This window comes from Hylaeus volcanicus, chromosome 2 (genome assembly GCF_026283585.1).
Source record: "Hylaeus volcanicus isolate JK05 chromosome 2, UHH_iyHylVolc1.0_haploid, whole genome shotgun sequence".
Taxonomy (NCBI): Eukaryota; Metazoa; Arthropoda; class Insecta; order Hymenoptera; family Colletidae; genus Hylaeus; species Hylaeus volcanicus.
Window position 1 is genome coordinate 16602308 of NC_071977.1, and position 7059 is coordinate 16609366.

Genomic DNA, 7059 nt, shown 5'->3' on the forward strand with positions numbered 1-7059 from the left:
GCGTACGGGATGCTGCGAATCTTTCGTTTTCACTTTTATTTCTAAATTAAGGGGCCAACAACGAAATGGAGTTTGATATTCGTTATTTCATTATTTATGCTTGAGGATTTTATAATAAGTTGTATTGACCACTTTAGGATCACATAGCTTAAATAATAATAAATTGTTGTAACCAGTGGTGGATGTGGCATTATTTGAAGGATGAGAGGGTGGATTAATAAAAAATAGTGAGAAGAATCGAGATTTCGATGATTCGAGGATCACATCTTTAGATATAATACAAATTAATTATTATTAAATACCGTTTCTATTTGGTATTCATTTGGTTAATAGAGGAGGAAAGGCTGAAGCCCCTGCAGCCATCATTTATATTTACCATTGGATATAACATAAATTAAAATAGAGCTAAGAAAATACAAAACAAAATTAGTGAAATTAACGTTGACTATTAACACTATAACTACCAAACAAGTAAATTTGACCCATGCCATGTCGAATTACTTTTTAATATTACTTAATTACGTTAATACCTTTTCCCTTGAATTTCAGTCACATTACGTCATATTTATCATTATACGTTCAATAGGCACTCTTTGTGTGAATATATGTGAAGTTAAAATAAAACTTTTACATACATTTAACAAATTTATAATGACAATTACTACAATAGGATTGTGGCTACCCAGATAGCAACGGACGTCCCATGGACGTCCATTTTATGTCCAGTTTACGTCCAAACGTCCGACGTCCGTTGTCGTCCTTAGGACGTCCATGGGACTAAAATTTTGTACGTCCCAGGGATGTCCGCTCTGAACTTTCTAGATTTAAGGAAAAATACTTTTTTTTAAACAAAATGAATATTATTTATTAATATTCTTTATAATATAATATTTATTCAATATGTAGAACAGAATATTTTTTTCCGAATATAAAATACACTATTTACAATTGTAAATTAATATTAATTAGTTAATTAATATTAATGGAATGTCCAGCTCTGCACGTCCCATGGACGTACAGAGAACGTACAGAAAACGTTCTGGGAATGTCCAGCACCGGACGTCCCATGGACGTACATAAGACGTCCCTGTTCCTGTGCTATCTGGGTATACAGTCATTATTTAATATTCGCAACAGAATATTTCTTTCCGTAGATAAAACACATATTTATCTAATATTCGCAACAGAATATATGTTTGAACATGTAAAACAAAATGTTTATTCAATATTAGGAATACAATATTTTTTGTACATATGAGATGTGATATGTATGTAATATTTGGAACTATTCAGAATTACCTAGTAAATTAATTCTTCTATCTTTTCAAAAAAAAGTTCAAGTCATGTAGACCAATTTCAAAAGAAGGAATTGTGTTTTAAAAAGTGTCCGAATATTAATGCGAGTCACTATACATATAAGCCTAAAATATGAGTCGCGTTAGCAAAGGCGTTTCTGGGTAAGTGAGGAAGCAGGTTGCGTTGTAATTCGAAAATCGTTAGTTCAAATCCCGCCGGAGGTAAATAAAAATTTGAAAGATTTGTTCGTCATTTTCATGGAATCCAGTTACAAGAAATAAATACAGTTAACTAAAATCTACCAACAAATAAAAGAAAATTTTTTAAAACAAAATTTAATTTTGTTTTAAATCTCAATTTTCAAAATTTATTCAACATTGTCCAAATATTCAATACACACATCTTTTAAACATAAATTTCATTTTAACGTTTATTTCGATCGTTCGGAAAATGTTTTAGGAATGTCCACACCGAACGTCCCAGGGACGTACAGAGAACGTTCTGGGAATGTCTACATCGGACGTCCCAAGGACGTACATAGAATGTCCACGCCGGATGTCCCAGGGACGTTCACAGGACGTTCAGGGGACGTTTGGACGTTATCTGGACGTCCATAGGATGTCCCGAACGTCCAGTACCGGACGTCTTATGGACGTACATAAGACGTCCCTGTGCTATCTGAGTAATTATATACACTGATACATTGAATTACATCTTTCCCCTATAAGCTCAAAGACATCAAATACGTTTAATAGGGACTTATTGTGTGCAAGATGTAAAGTTTAAATAAAACATTTACATACATTTAGTAAATTTTTAATGACAATTACTAAAATAGGATTGTGGATAATTATGTACACTGATAAATTGAATTACACCTTTTCCCTATAGTTTCAAAGACATTATACATATATGTATACGTCTAACAGGCACTTCTTGTCCGGATAGATGTAAAGTTAAAATAAAACTCTCGATACGTTAACGATACATTAATTTGCACCTTTGTCCTTCTAACTTCAAAGAAATGGAACACGTGTAACGGGTATTCTCCGTTTTGAGTGAGTAATGAGTAGACGTATTACGTATAACGATATTGCGTACGATATTACGTATCTTTATTTTACTCATTGAAATCGCTATGAATGGCAATCGTAATGAACTGACCGCAAATGGGACCGTCGCGTCGTAGCGGGAAATTAATTATAAACCTCATGATGACGATACCCCGTGGACAATTATACTATTTCTCATTGTTCTCTTATTAACGCCATCGCTTCGAGCGATTATGCAAAGATCGGATCGCTGCGGCTTTGTTTCGTGTAACTCGAAAGCCGCGGAATATCGTAATCTGATTAAGACGTTTAATGATTCATCGACACCATCGATGAATTGCCTTCGACGTTTTGGTTTCTCTCAACCCTTTCACGCGTTACTTGTTAAATTCAGAGCATTGGAATTAATTAACACGTTGATCGCCACGTCACCCATATATGGGTGACAGTGATTTTCACTGAAAAACTACGAAAATTAATTCTGAAAGTTAAGTGTCACAGAAAATGAATTTAAATAAAATACTTGAACTTTAATGAAGTTACAAAACTAAATACCGCAATGAATGTTTCATTACACAGTTTCCAATAGTCTGTAAACAAAATTTAATCACAGTAGAAATTTTCAAGAGTATTAGTCTGGCAGTGAACGTGTTAACTGGAGCAAGTTTACCTATATTTTGAATCGCATTCGACATTATCTTGTATTACAATGTTTCTACACAGACAAATTGAAGGTATTTTCATTGATTATTATTTTGCATTTGTTAAGGAATACATTGAACAAGGAAATATTTCTTTGAATTATATTTATTACAATTTATTTAACGAAAATAGGAAATATGGTGGTGTAAATCAGGAGACTGGGATTGTATTTTAAGAATAGCAAATTTTATTACTTAATTTGATAAGAATTCTTTAATATTACTTTACAAATAAATTTATTTAGTACTGGAAAGTATTATTGCAAAAAAACCCAAGAAGATACAAGTATTTTAGTGTACAAAAATCTAAACCTAGACACCTTATACATATATTTTGTTTGCATCTCTTCCAACTCTGACCTATTTTTCCATCTGAAAACCTCTGCCCCATACTGCATAGGTCCCAACACCAGACTGTCAAACATTAGTAGTCTTCTTCTAAAGTCTTCTTTGAACTTACGTTCCTCTATTCCCCATACCTGTCTAATTACTACCAAGAAGGTACAAGTAAGTATCCTAATTTTGTTCCATATTTATTTTTCTGAATTCCTATAGTAAATAATAAATGAAAAGCTCGTAAAATAAAAATAAGTAATTTTAAGAAGTATTAAAAGATTTGCTAAAAATATTCCTCCGTCGAAAGAAAGGAAAATTTACGGTTTTACATTTATTTAAAGTTTTGTGGTATCTTTTTTTATTCAAGAAATTATAACTATTAAACTAGTTAACGGATGGAAATTAGCTTTCTTGGGGTTACAAAATAATTCTAGTGTAATCAAAAATTTTGTTAAAAATTAAAAAAAAAATGTTTGAAACCAATACCTTGTTTTCATACCACGGACAATTTTAAAAATGATAACAAAAATGAGTATATAGTCCCATTTATTCTGTTTATGGAAAACATTGGAAAAGATGGAGAGATTTAAATTCGCTGAATGAAGATTGATTTATGTGAACGCTGTTTATTGTTTTATATGTACATATATTACAATACAGACTGCATTGCTGTTGAATGATGCTTTTCGATTAAGGATATGACCGTTGAGACTCTTATTTTCATCCTTTTTCTTCTGGAAGTGTCAACAACTGGTACATGGTCAACTACTGGTAGTCTTACCTTAGTGGCCTTTCAATCATTTGCTCTCAATGTGCTAGATTTAGCATAACTGGTACCTGTCAAACGGGCCAACGCAAGAACTTGAAGTCAGCGTTTAAAAATTTCAAATAGCTCAAGAATTTGTGCTCTCTGATTTGCGACGGTAATTAAATAAAAAAGATTTCAAAAAAGTAAAAAAATTACGCCAAGTATATGAAAAAGTGGAGGACTCAAGGAGTTATCGTTGAAAAATAGAAGATCCCCATAAAAACTACAACAAAATAGAAAAAGATGTGAAATCGAAATAAGCTGCCAGATGATTTGCCTAGATTTCCGCGGCCTGGAAGTCAAATGCTTGGCGTGTCCAAGCAAGGCATTCTTAGATCATCAATACCCATACTTTCTCTCTCACAGACTTTCAGATAATTTGTCAATTTAAAACTCTGACAATATTATGAGTACACTTTCATTGTTTTGCGTTTTAAAATAATTCTTATTCATCAACACCTTGACCTTGCCTGGCCACGCCAAGCATTTGACTTCCAGGCCGCGGAAAACTAGGCAAATCATCTGGCAGCTTATTTCGATTTCATATCTTTTTCTATTTTCTTGTAGTTTTTTATGGGGATCTTCTATTTTTCAATGATAACTCCTTGAGTCCTCCACTTTTTCATGTACTTGACGTAATTTTTTTACATTTTTGAAGTCTTTTATCGGATCTCACTTCTTTTTACAAATAATTTATTATATAGAATCTATTTTAAATTTATAAAAATAAAATTGATATTTCTGTAAACTCTACATAAGAAGTTTAAATGATTATTTGTTTCTTTAATTGAATAAAGTAAAATAAAGGGAGAGGGGATAACAAAAGCGAATACATATATTGTTGCGCCGAGGGCTTGAAGCACGAGAATTCATTTTAATTAAATATAAAGTTTATTAACAAACTATAACTATAATTTAACGATAATATAACGATAATCTTGGAGACTTGTAACGAAACGTCTTCTCTTTTTGAGTTCTCGAATCGCTCTCTACTATTTTAAAAGTTTGCCGCTTCCTGGCAACCGGAAGTGCGGAAACTCGTTTCCGCAACTTCATATTGTCGCGACGTTGTAACTCGGAATTGTAGTGTGGCATCTTCATACCCTTGCAACAATATATATATTTCGTATAATTTATTAATTGTAAACACTTACTCGTTCAATTTATAAATAATTATATATACATGCAACTTTTTTTCTTGCTGCAAAAAATTTTAATGCTAATGATGAAATGAGAAAATGATTCGCCCAGATACCACCGGACGTTCCATGGTCGTCCATTTTATGTCCAGTTTACGTCCAACCGTCCGACGTCCGTTGTCGGACGTCCGGCCGGAACGTCCTGCGAACGTCCATGTTCGCTTTGAACTTTCTAGATTTAGGGAAAAATACTTTTTTTTAAACAAAATAAATATTATTTATTAATATTATTTATAATATAATATTTATTCAATATATAGAACAGAATATTTTTTTCCGAATATAAAATACACTATTTACAATTATAAATTAATATTAATTAATTAATATTATTATCCCAGATAGCACCGTACGTCCCATAGACGTACAGAGAACGTACAGAAAACGTTCTGGAAATGTCCAGACCGGACGTCCCATGGACGTACAGAGAACGTACACGGAACGTTCTGGGAATGTCCACATCGGACGTTCCAGGGACGTATATAGAATGTCCACGCTGGACGTCCCAGGGACGTCCTACGATGTAACTGGGACGTTCCAGGGACGTTCACAGGACGTTCAGGGGACGTTTGGACGTTCTGTGGACGTCCATAGGATGTCCCGAACGTCCAGTACTGGACGTCTTATGGACGTACATAAGACATCCCTGTGCTATCTTGGTCCATTTCTATAAGCTCTACATAAAAAGTCTAAATTAAAAACACTAGTGGTATGGATCTATTCTGTAAGGTACCTGACAATTCAGATTTTGACAACTTACCTTGTAATGAAAATAGATAAACATTTTACAACAGTTGCTCCAATTTGTTAACGAATAACCTCCAAACCTGTGGTCCCCTTCATTTGTATAAGCTCTGCATAAAAAGTCTAAATTCAAAACACTTTGGTGGTATGGATCTATATTAAAAACAGGTTTCTGTATGAATAAATGTATCTCGCAATTTAGATTTTGACAACTTACCTTGTTGTCAAGACTGATCAACACTTTACAACACTGGCTGCAATTTGTTATTAAACCCTACATAAAAAGTCTAAATTGAAAACATTTTGCTAATGTAAATATAATTAATAATGCAATAGTGTAAAAGCTTTTGACACTTGGCAGGTTATGAATGATGACATTTGTTTCGACTCTCGACGCTCGATGGCCGTCGAGCCATGCCGAACCGAATGATTCCGAGAGTCGACGAACGACACTCGGCTTTTGCTTAGCTCCTATTGGCTAAGGGTTGACGACGGGAAAATCATACGAAAAATACCGTTTCTGACAGGTTCATGACATGATATTACGATATCTCAGTTGTACGTGGACCGATTTTATTGATTTTGATTTTATTCGAAAGCTTATATGCTTTCAGGTTTCAGGTTAGGTTGGAATGGACCATCTCTCCTGTAAAAGATACGTGGTAGCTCCAACGCCAGGTATATATACGCGGTGACGGATAATTTTTCATGTACTTGGCGCCGAGACGCTACCGCGTCTCTAGATAGGAACAAGTGCACACTTTAAGCAGATAATTCCAGAAAATTAATAGGAACGAATGATAGTTATCCATGAGAAAGTATGATTGGCCTATGAATTGTAGACATTAGTCAACGATAGATATAGGTGAACAATTATAAAATTCTCGAAGCAAGTTTTTATAGAAAATCAAATAAAATCTTAT

At 33.6% G+C, this 7059-nt stretch overlaps 1 long non-coding RNA gene across 1 annotated transcript; it reads right to left on the bottom strand.

Moving 5' to 3' along the window:
- Positions 1–3664: 3664 nt before the first annotated feature.
- LOC128872742 (uncharacterized) lies at positions 3665–6653 on the bottom strand. Its single transcript, XR_008456246.1, has 4 exons — positions 6354–6653; positions 6153–6289; positions 5348–5564; positions 3665–4222 (listed from the first exon to the last, which is right to left on the bottom strand). It is a non-coding gene; the product is annotated as an uncharacterized LOC128872742 (long non-coding RNA).
- Positions 6654–7059: the final 406 nt, after the last annotated feature.